Source organism: Onychomys torridus, chromosome 18 (assembly GCF_903995425.1).
Source record: "Onychomys torridus chromosome 18, mOncTor1.1, whole genome shotgun sequence".
Taxonomy (NCBI): Eukaryota; Metazoa; Chordata; class Mammalia; order Rodentia; family Cricetidae; genus Onychomys; species Onychomys torridus.
The window spans coordinates 44,295,701-44,308,681 of NC_050460.1; positions in this window are offsets into that span (position 1 = coordinate 44,295,701).

Sequence of the window (12,981 nt, forward strand, 5' to 3'; positions counted from 1 at the left end):
TCAGTGTATAAGCACATATAGTATAAATGAAATTTTCTTCTGGGCTGAAAATGTTCCCTCCAAGAGCCACAGACCGTCAAACACAAACTACCAACACCAGGCAGGAGAAGCCCTCTTTGGAGTTGTTGGTCAGGGTGGTCCAAGAGGCCCCCAAAGCATTCAGGCTATCGCTGTCGCTCTTGGTTATACCCCCGCCATGTGCCCCTGAGGTAGAAAGTAAGTCCCTATTGCTGGAAGACACCTTGCACTTCAGAACGGGGCTCAGAGACCCCTGAGCTGGAACTGACCTGAAAGCATTCTCCTGAGGGCTAGTTTTCATACGACTAGAAAGTCATATGCATACATCAAAGGAGGAAGCCAGCAGTCCTACCCAAATGGGATGCCTATAAACTACCACAATGACCACTATGGCACTATAACCCTAAGGGTGCTATAGTAGCGCACATGCCTTGGTGATAACCAACGGCTCCCTAACTGGACGTAAAACCCTCTTAACAAGAGAGAAATCAGGCCTGGTACTGGGAACCTAGCCAAGCACCCAGAGCTAGTGAGGTCATGGATCTTGAAGAAGAACCTACAACCACCACTTTACTAAACCAATGTGATCCATAACTGCATACCAAATATCTGTCCCTATACCCGCAGATACGTGTAGTCTCATCCCTCATCAAGGAAACTTCTCTTTACAGCAGACGGAGACTGCTATGGAGAACCACGACCTATCAAAATAGCACGACATAAGGCTCAGGGATCGATCTGGAAGAAGGGGCAGAAAGATGGTAAGAACTAGAGAAGCAGGGGAATGTGCCGTGAGACTGTGTCTCCTAGAAATGTCAGAAGCTACACAGACTGAGTCCCCCCAACACAGCTTCCTTCCCATATCAATCACTCATGGAGAAAATGCCTCACTGACTTGTCTACAGGCCAATCTGGTGGGGACACTTTCTCAGTTGAGGTTGCTTCTCGCCAAGTGACTCCAGCAGCATGTGTCAAGTTGACGCTAAACTAGCCAGGATGAGAGGTAAAGCGCTCGTGAAGCAAGGCTGCTCACCTGAGTTTGATCCCTGGAACCAACAAGAGGATGAAAGGAAAGAACTGCACAAAGTTGTCCAGGGCATGCACACATCTCTCTCTCTCTCTCTCTCTCTCTCTCTCTCTCTCTCTCTCTCTCTCTCTCTCACACACACACACACACACACACACACACATGCACACACACACACAGGCACTTTCACCCATGGATGCACACCCACATCACACATGTGTATGCATATGCATACAACACACACATACACACACGTGCACGCAGGCACTTGCACACAGGCATGCACACATGCACATCACACACATGCATGCATGCACGCACACAAGCACATATAATAATAATAATAACAAAGGGAAGGGAAGAGAAGGGGAAAAGAAAGCCTAGTCTAACCAAGGGAGAGGCTTCACCAGAGTCAAGGGACTAGTCATAGGCAGGGAGTCAGGAAATGCTGGGGCCCACACAGCCACACTGATCGGGGTTCTCTTGGCCCACTGGGGTAGAGTAGGAGGGAGGGTGCCAGGAGGGGCCTGGCAAGTGCTAGCTGCTGCTTTCACTATTTGTGGGTTTTTGTTTTTTTTTTTCTTTTCTCCATGCTTCCTGACTGCTTCAACTTGCACACCTCTCTCTTCTTCCCCTTCCCTCTCCTCCCTAAGCAGCTGACTTAATTGGAGACCCTCTGAGAATTATTGGGGGTCAGGCTCTTCTCCGCGACCATTCTGAGAACAGGAGTGATGCCTGTATGCCGAACTAAAGCCCAGAAAGCTTCCTAAGTGTCCATGTTCTGGTGGGTGTGGCTTGATATGAGCTCCGCCCCAACAAACCCCGCCCCTTCTTCACGTTGCCTGAATGTCCTAGGTGATGGGGGGGGGGTCAGAGTTGTACCATCCTTGGGGACTAAGCACCTTGGGGATCAGAGTGCCCCCCAAAAGCCTTTAACATGGTGGATGAAGTGGCCATATGCCAATTTAGAAGAGGGGATTGAATTTGAAGGGGGGGATTGAATTTGGAGAGAGGATTGGCTAGCAGTTAAAAATCCTGACAGACAGATAGCCACCTCCCTCCAACAGCACCGCCAACCCCCTACCCCCTGTCATAGCCTCCATGCCTCAGTCCTGTGTCCTGGAGGAGTCCCATTTAGTCTCCTCCAAACAGGAGAGTTCAGGCAGGGGAGAGGGGCGTGCTGGCCATGGTGACAAAGGGGCTTGCTGTGTGGCCTGGAGGCTCAGAGCTTTTGAAGGCCGATTTGCTCTGGCTGGGCGGGAGGAAGCCGGAGCTAATTTCCTCACAAGGGGGGCTGCAGCCCTTCCTTCCTAAGGAAAGGAAAGAGGGGGCTGGGTTTGCAAGTCGGTCCCTGCCGGCAACTGTCTGCCTCCTCTCGCTCCTGACTCCTCCTGGGAGCCCCGTGGCTCCTCCACGGAGCGCAAAGTAGATCCACCAAGTAACACAGTGAAGCCCCAGTTTGTCCCTGCTCTTTGGAGAGGAAACGATGCACTTAGGTAAGCAAAGTTGAGAGCAAGCTGGAGGCGGGACACACGCGGCCCTGGAGAGGAGGAAGGACGCCTCCAACAAGCATAGCCTTGCCTGATGCAGCTTTTTTAACCTCTGGAGAAATGCTCTTATTCCGCCATTGCCACAAGGAATGAGGTCCAGGAGACGCCCGGGCTCCATAGAGCCCCAGATTCCACTCAGGCCCTTGACCACCCCAACACTCTCTGAAGCTTCCAAGTGTTGGCTAATTCTAATCTCTTTTTTGAATTAGTTTCTACTTTTTTCTAATTGCAGCTAGGATGTAAACTTTTTCAAAAAAAATTTTTTTACATTTAATAATTAATTAATTGATTGATTAATTGTGTGTGTGTGTGCGTGTGCATGTGCGTGTGCATGTGCGTGTGCGTGTGTGTGTGTGTGTGTGTGTGTGTGTGTGTGTGTGTGTGTGTATTTGCTCACAGATGTGCAGGCCAGAGGACAACTTGTTTTCTATTTCTACTTTGTGGGTCCCAGTGCCAAGATGGAACTCAGGCCACCAGACTCAGTAGTAAGGGCTTTGACCCACTGAGCCGTCTACCTGGACTTTTTATTTTTATTTTGTATGCCAAGTTTAAATAATGGACTTGCAATAAATGCAAAGGAAGGGCAAAGGCCAGACGTGAGGCGCTGTGGGCTGGCCACTCGGTGACCAAGGTGGTGACAGACAGTTATGAGGAAGAGCTGCCCTCAGCAGCCTGGGGTCTTGTCTTCTCTGCTCTGATGACTCGGCAGGGAAAGACCCTTGGGACCTGGAGCTCTGGCCAATGGCACGTTTCATCTCCCTGCCTGAATACAGGTCCCCAAGTCCCCACTGGGGCTTTGTTCCTCTCCAGTTCTCTACACACACACACACACACACACACACACACACACACACACACACACACTATACAATTCACTCATATACATGCTCAGTCACGCTCTCACACACACACTCAAACAGGCTCACACACTCTCTCTCAGACACACACTCACACACAAGCTCACACTCTCACATTCACTCACATACACACACACAATACAGTCACACACACATTCACTCATGGACACAGTCACACACACACATTTTCACACACTTGCACACAAGCTCATACACACACTCTTTCTCTCTCACACACTCTCTTACTCTCATACACACTCACACATAATTCACTCATGTACACACTCAGTCACACACACACACACACACACACACACACACACACACACACGAGGCTTGCTCTCTCACACACACCCCACACACACACCAGGTTCCCTTCTCCTTCTCCGACCCATTTTCTGCACGCCCCCTTCAGGAGCCCCTTTGTGAGGTAATTGGATTTCTCCCCTTGTTAGCTTGCAATGAAAATGTCATCTATTCCAGGCCACCGCCAGGGAGGGGCCAAGCCCCCATTCAACAACCGAGTCCAGAGCTGTGAAGCTATTCAGTTAGGCCTTCCAGCCTTACTGGGGCAGCTGCCGGCTGTCTTCCCTGACAATGCCCCTCTTCCCCTCGGGCCTACCAGCATGCCAGCCTGAGAGTAGCCCTGACAGATCTGGAGCTGGGTGACTGGATTCTGGGACTTCTGGAACCCTCTTTTGTCAGGAGAGGAATTTCATTTTAAGTGCACCCCCCTCCCCAAGACCACCACCCACTTTGAGCACATGGGGTGGAGCAGGAGGGGTACTAGAGGAGTTCAGTAACATTAGCAGGAGAGGCTCCAAAGGACAGAGGAAGATGGGTATCGGAATAGTTAATCATTATCAACTTGAATCACCATGGAGACACACGTCCAGGTGATAACTGAGAAGGAAAGCCCCACAGTGGATGCAGTTGGCACCATCCAGTGGTCAGGGGTCCCACACTGAATAAAAAAAGGAGAGAGTGGGGCTTTGGGAGATGGCTCTGTCTGCAAAGTGCTTGCTGAGTAACAGAGATGAGATGCATCTCTCTCTGCTTCCTGGCTGTGGGCATGATGTGTCCAGCCGATTCATCCTCCTGCCGTCTTGACTTCCCAGTCATGATGGACTGTAACTCTGAACCAGAAGAAACCCTTTAAACTGCTTTTGCTGGAGTATTTTATCATAGCCACAGGAAAAGTAGCTAAGAGAGTCACGTGATAAAGCCCAGCCTTCTGCCAGTCAAGAGGGTCGAGAATATTTCTAGCTGACTTTGCAACTGGGGTTCGGGTCAGGGAGGGCAGGCTATGGTCAATCGATCGATCAGTTGATCGATCGGCAGGTAGAGCCTGTTTGCTGAGTCTCCTTGGCTAGCCAGTGCTTGGTGACACCACATCAGACCTTTTCCTTTCCTGAGAAGGGGGTCGTTCATGGCATGGAGACTGGGGGATGGACTCAGTCTCTGGCCTTCCCTCTTACCAAGTGTGCCCAGGTTCTGAGAGGCTCCATGCTGACTGTCTTGGGTCTTCCACTGGGCTTGGTCCAGCACAGAGGACAGGCTTGCCCTCTGGCTTCCTGAACTCCTGAGGACCAATTCTGAGTCCGTACCCCAGGAGAGTGGGATAGATGGCTGAGTCTTTCCCTTGACTGGTCAAACTTATGGCAATTTTGGCATTCTCCAAAGAGGACAAATAAGAGATAATTTTTTATATTCTTCTTTATATGTTTCAGCATCACTATTGACTCATGGGTAAGTATTTGACAGATTCCAACCCATGACAAATATTATCCCCACTAAAGCTGTCTTACTTTGGCTGATGGAAGCCTTTTAAATTGGTCCTTAAGTCTTTGAAAACCACCTTAGTAGCCTTAAGGAAGGATAGGAAGCAGGGGAAATTGGGGGCATATAAGAAGGAAAAAGGGGCATTTATTTTGGAATCCAACTGAAGTCTCTTCCTAACAGCTGAGCAAGAACTAATCCCAGCGCTTGGGAGGCAGAGGCAGGTGGGTGAGTTCAAGGCCAGCCTGGTCTACAAAGCAGGTTCCAGGACAACTAGGGCTACACAGAGAAACCCTATCTGGGGGTGGTGGGGGACACAACAACAGCCCAACTACCTACTACTCAAGGCCCATCTCCCTCTCCACCTACAAAGTGGCAGTTTCTATGAGTCTCACCAGAAACCCCACTTTCAGAGAAAGGACACCCACTAAGTCCTTGTGTAATCCTAGTGGGTCCTGGTTTTACCTGTCAGTTTACAGTTCCATCCAGGGCATGTCAGTGCCACCTTGAGCGTCTCTTATATCAAAAGAAAGCAAGATGGGGTCGAAGGATTGCTTAGCAACCTTCTGAGATGTAACTTGAGAGCCACTAAAATGGTGTCGTAGCTAATGCTAGGACAAGTAATTACTTACTCCCCCTTGAGGAACCTGTACTCAGACTTGGGCACATCTTAATCCCCATCCTCTCCCTTGGGAAGCACATACTCCCACTTGGGTGGGTCTTAGTTTCTTTAGAAGGCCTCTCTTTCTCTTAAACTTCTTGATTAAGCCTGTATTGTTAATAACATTTCCTAATTGTGCTTCACTATACTGTAGGATGGTCCTGAAATCAAATCAGTTTGGCTCTAGTCAGGACCCTAAAGACTTAAGGGAACACCTTGGGCTACCAAGTGTGGAGCTGTGTCCCTTCACCCCAATAGCTGGCTAAATCCTTCCCATACTGGTATAACAAGATGGCTGTCTTAGTTGGTGTTACCATTGCTGCGATGAAACACCATAACAAAAGCAACTTGGGAAGGAAAGGGTTTATTCCACTTACACTTCCACATCACTGTTCATCTTCAAAGGAGTCAGGACAGGAACTCAAGCAGGGCAGGAACCTGGAGGCAGGAGCTGATGCAGAGGCCATGGAGAGGTGATGCTCATTGGCTTGCTTCTCATGGCCTGCTCAGCCTTTCTTATAGAACCCAGGACCACCAGCCCAGGGATGGCACCACCCACAGTGGACTGGGCCCTCCCCCATCCATCACTAATTAAGAAAATTCCTTACAGCCAGATCTTTTGAAGACATTTTCTCAATTGAAGTTCCTTCCTTTCATAATTCTAGCTTGTGTCAAATTGACATAAAACTGGCCAGCATAATGGCTCAGCCCTGTTTTGTATGTTTCTTTTTCTAATCTTAACTTTTATTCTTCCATATTTTATTTCTTAAAACATGCTTTTTATAATTGTAAGTTTCATGTCTGTAACACGTATCTTAAAAGATCTTATTAATAAGAAACCTGGAGCCAGATATTGGGGTGAGAGCTGAAAGATCAGAGATACAGAACAAACCAGCCATGTTCTTACCTCTGTGAAATCCTCAGCCTCCAGAGCGTGAATTCCTGTTGCCCCACACCTTATATACCTTTCTGTGTCCTGCCATATTACTTCTTGGGGTTAAAGGCGTGTGTCACCACAGCTTGGTTCTGTTTCTCTCATGTAGCCCGGTGTGGCCTTGAACTCACAGAGATCCAGACAGATCTCTGTCTCCCTAGAGATAAGTTAAAGGTATGTGCTACCACTGCCTGACCTCTGTGTCTAATCTAGCGGCTGGCTCTGTCCTCTGATCCCCGGTAAGCATTATTAGGGCACACAATATATCACCACACATGTCTTTACTTAGGTATGTCTTCCTGGCATAGTTTTATTATCTATAGCAATATTTTTCTTTCTGTTCCTTGATCTTTTTAAAAATGTATTTATTTATTTGTGTGTGTGTGTGTGTGTGTGTGTGTGTGTGTGTGTGTACATAAGAGCACTTGTGGGTTCAGAGGACAACTTGGGTAAAATCTATTCTTCCCATTCTGTGGGTCCTAGGGATTGAACTCAGATCCTCAGGTTTGATGGCAGGCCCCTTTACCTACTGGGCCATCTTGCTGGTCTCTTGTCTTTGTTAGCTTTCTATTGCTGGAATAAAACACCATGACCAAAAGCAACTTGGAGAGGAAGTTATTTTTTTCATCTTACAACTCAGAGTTCAGATGAATCAGGCCAGGAACTCAAGGCAGGAACCTGGAGGCAGGAACTGAAGCAGAAGCCATGGAGGGGTGCTGCTTACTTGCTTGCTCTCCATGGCATGCTTAGCCTGCTTCCTTACAGAACCCAGGACCACCTGCCTAGAGATATCACTGCCCATAGTGAGCTGAGCCCTCCTACATCAATCATCAATGGAGAAAATGCCCCACTGGCTTGCCCACAGGTCATCCAGTTAGGGACAATTTCTCAATCGGGGTTCCCTCTTCCCAACTATAGCTCTGGTTTGGTGAGATATGGTAAAGACTGATTCGACCACAGCCCAGAGAATTCCACTTCCTGATGCTCCCAGTGGATCTGCTTGCTCATTTGCCGTGGGATTAGCTTTGGGACAATCAGAGCTGTTGGGGTGATGTCTGCTCCCCCTCACCTCTTCCCCCCCCCCACCACCCCCATCCCTCGCTGCCCCCAGGGCCAGCCTCCAGTTGCACTGGGCTGGAAGGGAATCAACAGTCTGCTTACAATGACTTTTTATCTGAGGGGGTAAGGAAAAAGACAACAACCTCTCTCTCCATGGTTTCCTTCTTTCTTCTTCTCTGTCCTCTATTCTTGATTTTCCTGGTGATCTTCTTCTCTCATTCTCCTCTCTCTGTTCTTTCCCTTACAGCTTACATACACCAGCAAAGTCTTTGAAGCAATATAAAAATTGCCATGTGGTTGCATTCTATTTTTCAAGTGAATGATTATAAAGAATACAGGTAAGAAACAGCATGTTGTCCACATCCCTTACATGATTAAACATTTTACATATTACAGGTGAAAAACAAGTTATCCCAAGAACCCCCCTACATTCATACCCAAGCAACGTGTTATAGATTAACAGTGTAGGCAAGCAAGGTATTCTTCTCAGTCAGGTCTTTTACTGGCAGGCTGTGTTTGTGGCCACAAAGAAAGGACCAATCACTTTATTATTTATCTTCCAGGGTAATCTTATAAGGAATCACAAACCTACTTTATACAGATGAAAACAATTCTCAGAAACAAAACTCCTATTAAATGGAAGAGCAGACTAAAGATGGAACTGAATGTTACCGACTGCAGAGTCTTTGTTTTCCCTTAGGATACAGGCAGCAAGTAGACTTTAAACACATATGTCCACGCCCAGGGATCCCCAAAGAAGATGGACTGGAGGAGTCAACAAGAGAAGGTGCCAGGCGGTGGTAGTGCACGCCTTTAATCCCAGCACTCAGGAGGCAGAGACAGGCGGATCTCTGTGAGTTCGAGGCCAGCCTGGTCTACAGAGTGAGATCCTGGACAGGCACCAAAACTACACAGAGAAACCCTGTCTCGAAAAGCCAAAGAGAGAGCGGGGGGGGGGGGGGGGGGGGGAGGCTGTCATCAATAGAGCTTAACAAAAGGCCGGTTGTGGATGAGAAGACATGATGCTCAGCTGGTCAAGTACTTGCCATGCAAGCCCGAAGACCTGAGTTCAGTCCCCAGAACCTACGTAAAGATAGGCGAGACCGACTCCACAGAGTTGTCCTCTGACTGCAACGTAGGCTCCACGGTATGGATGCCCCCACCCCACACCATGCACACCATATAATAACGAAGTTTTAGAAGCACAATAAAATATTTAATAAAACAAAACAAAAGCAAAAGAAGCAAGTAAAGCAAATGCAGGGACAGTAATTGGGAAATTTCTCACCTCTAGATAGCCCAAAGGGACCAAGATTCACATTTAAACGTCTTGTTTTTCTCTCTTTTTTAAATATTTATTTACTTATGACTTTTGACTTTTTAGACTCATGTCACCCAGACTGTCCTTGAAATAACTATGTAACTGAGGATGGTCTTGAATTTCTGGTCCCTTTGCCTCCACATCCCGAGTGCTGGGACTGTAAGGGCGTGCCACCACACCTGACTTATGCAGTGCTGGAGATCAAAGCCAGAGCTTCATGTGTCTCAGACAAGCATTCCATCAACTGAGCCACATCCCAAGCTCTGTTTCCAATTTTTAAATAAGACAAAGAGTTGGGGACTGGAGAAAAGGCTCAGGGGCTAAGAGCACAAACTGCTCTTCCAGAGGACCCAGGGTTAGTTCCCAGCACCCATGTCAAGTCACTCATAACTGCCTGAGACTCCAGCTCCAGTGGATCTCACAGCCTCTTCTAGTCTCTGCGGACAACTGTGCGCATCCACACAGACACTCATACATGAAAAATAAACCTTAAAAGGAAGGAAGGAGGGAGGGAGGGAGGGAGGGAGGGAGGGAGGGAGGGAGGGAGGGAAGGGAGGGAGGGAGGGAGGGAGGAAGGAAGCAAAGCCCTATAATTTAGGCTGAGATTCCACTGCGTCCTTCCTCCACCTCTTCCCCTCAGAGACTTGTGAATTTGAAATATCTCCTTCCACTCCTTAGCTTAATACTTTCCCTTCTTATGGCAACGTCAGGAAGCAAAACACCTTATATTAACAGTTGCACATAGAGGGGCAGAGCGATGGCTCAGCAGTTAAGAGCACTGGCTGCTCTCCCAGAGGACCTGCGTTTGGTTCTCAGCACCCACATGGCTCAGAAAAAAAAGAAAAAGTGCTCCAAAAAGGCCAGATGTGATAGCACACATCACAGCAGGGAGGGAAAGGAAGGAGGAAGGAGAAGGAGGAAAAAAATTAAATTAAAAAGAGCTTACTTCTTTGGTAACTTTTATTATGGCTGAAGTTTGTTTGTTCGTTCGTTTTTCTGGAGGAGTGTCTCACAGAGCAGGGAGCACCTCCCATGAGATGCTCTGTCCTTACATCCTCTCTCTTTAGATCCTGGGAATGTTTCTCCAGCAGATCCTCTACATCCTGCACTAGATTTCCAAACATTTAGGACTACTGTTCTTTATATCCCATTGTATTTAATTGTGTGTGGGTATGTCGGGGGTTCATTGGGTGCATACACATGCACGTGAGTGTAGGTGCTGCTGGAGGCCGGAAGAGGGCGTCAGATCCCTGGGAGCTGGAGTTGCAGACTGCTGTGGACTGACTGACCTGGGTGCTGGGAACTGAACTCAGGTCCTCTGTGAGAGCAGCATATGTCTTAACCACTGAGCCATCCCCCCTCGCCCCGATCTAATTTTAATTGAGATATCATACTTTTTTGTTGACTATTGTTCCTATTATGGATTGTCTGTGTATGTGCGCGCCCTGTTGGGGCCAAGAATGCCGATTTTGGCAGACGGAGAGGAGGACACCGGAGCAGTGAGAGGAAAAGGGGTACACCCACCAGCAGAGTGCCAGGTAGCATACACGGGCATCCTTACACGTGGCACGGTCGCCTCTTGAATCATCACACCCAGCAACCACGGATGCTCCCTTGGGAGAGGAGAAAGAGGCTCAGAGGGAGACAAAGATTTGGCAACGGCTGGCAGCGGCACACTGTGCATCTAGCCTGGTCCTCTGCTGATCAGTGGAGGAATGCAGCTAGCCCACTCTATCCCAGGAGCCCCAGGGGCCATCCCCATGTGCTCCAACCACTGCCCATCAGGACCGGTCTCAGCTCTGTGCATACAGTAGAGCATGCAAGCTCGCACAGCCGCTCAAAATCTTGCTGTAGGTGGGGGATACGGAGCCTCGCAAGTGATGTGTAACAATGCAAGCCCAGTACCCACTGCGTTATGGGGTGTGTGTGTGTGTGTGTGTGCGTGTGTGTGTGTGTGTGTTGCACCCTGCCCTAGGCAACAGCGTGGGCAGGACAAGTACTGAGCGCCCTCTCAAGAGACCTTCCATGTCTAGTCTCCTGTCATCCTGTCAAGGATGACCAAATGTTCCACAGGCTCCTTCTGGCAGAGAAGTTCTGCCTCTCTCCTTGGCTTCCTTTGGCCCTCATGGATGCCAAAGGCCTAGACTTCCCTCTAGTGGCCGCACAATGATGGGAGCCAGGCTGTGCTGGCTGAGAGGAACTGCATTCACCCGGTGCCCTGCTAGGGTGAGGTGAGGAGGGAACACAAAAGACAAATAGGTGGCCTCAGTCCTCCTGTGTCGCTGAGCTGCAGGCAGAGGCCTTCAAGTCCTGGTTCTGCTCATTCTCCTGATTGTGGGACTTTGGTGAGTCACGCAGCCTCTCTAAGCCCCTAGATCCTGAATGACACATTGTAGAATAACAAGACCGACCACAAACGCCTTAGTTACTCCCGCCTCTGTCCCCTGATCTATGTTATCCATTCGCTCAACGATTTGTTTGAAACAGGGTCTCATCTAGTCAAGGCTTGCTTCAAACTCAATGTGAGGCTAGCAAAGGCTTGCTTCCAACTCAGCCTATAGCTGAGGCTGGCCTCGAATTCCTGGACCTCCTGCCTCCGTTTATCTCCCAAGCGCCGGGATTACAGGCCTGCCTGGGCCAACACACCAGGTTTGAACAGTCACTTATTGAGAGGCCGGTGGCTGTGGTGACGTTAGCCTGCCTCACCTGTGGCTGTCCTTTTGGGTGAGGAGGTGGGGGACACATTGATCGCCCCACCTGATCCCCGGATGAGGCTTAGCCTCTGGACAGCGCAGTTGCAGAGCGCTGGACTTTGAGGCGTGCGGGGACAGCGCCACCTAATGGCTACATGCTTCCATAGCTGCTGTTTGCGTTTGCCTGTGTCTTCTGCCTTCCGGGGCTCTCAAGGCTGCGACTCTAGCTCCCCCTAGGGGCTCCCAGGCATGATTGTACGTGCATCTTTAAGTCCAGGAGAGCTCACCGCAGGGCAGCATGTAGGCTCTCTCTAAATTCCTCCCCAGAGGGAGACATAAGTAACAGCTAAGGTGCAAGGACAAACCAAGGCACGATTCCACCAAAGTTCACTCCGGGGAACCAGTGAATTTATCGGGCGTTCTTACAGGGCATAGGTGAGGGGTTCCTTACAGGAGTGTGGATGCTCCTTCCCCCAAAGGGCTGCACCTGGAAAGCCCTCTCACCCTGCAGGGATGATGATTTATCCACAGCTGCATGGATGGAGCTCCAGTCCCCAGCCTATATACCCTAGCCACTTCCAGAGGCTATTTGCAATTAAGACAACGCTGCCTACAGCAGGTGGTAGGGCGTGGCCGGAGACTCAGGTGAGATTCTCCTGATCCTCCCCAACCCCTCCATTAGGGGACAGAAGTAGTCAACAAGCCCAGCTGCAATAATTGTTTTGCAAAGAGGCAGAGCAGAACTTCCCCAGATCACAGTTGCTTGTCTGGGAGGACAGTCACTCACAAGCGTATACTTCTTTTTCTTAAGAGGCAGGGCCTCAGTATTACCCAGGGTGGTCCTAAATTCCTAGGCTTCAGCACTCCTCCTGCCTCAGGCTCCCAAGCCACTGGGACAGCAGGCATGTGCCACATGGGGTGACTTGTTATTTTTATTTATGTGTATGTCCCTGCTAATCTGTGTGTGCACCACGGATGTGCGGTAGGTGCCTGTGGAGACCAGAAGAATGTTGGATCCCCCAAAACTGGAGTTACAGACAGCTATGAGCCACTATGTGGGTACAGGGAACTGAACTCGACTC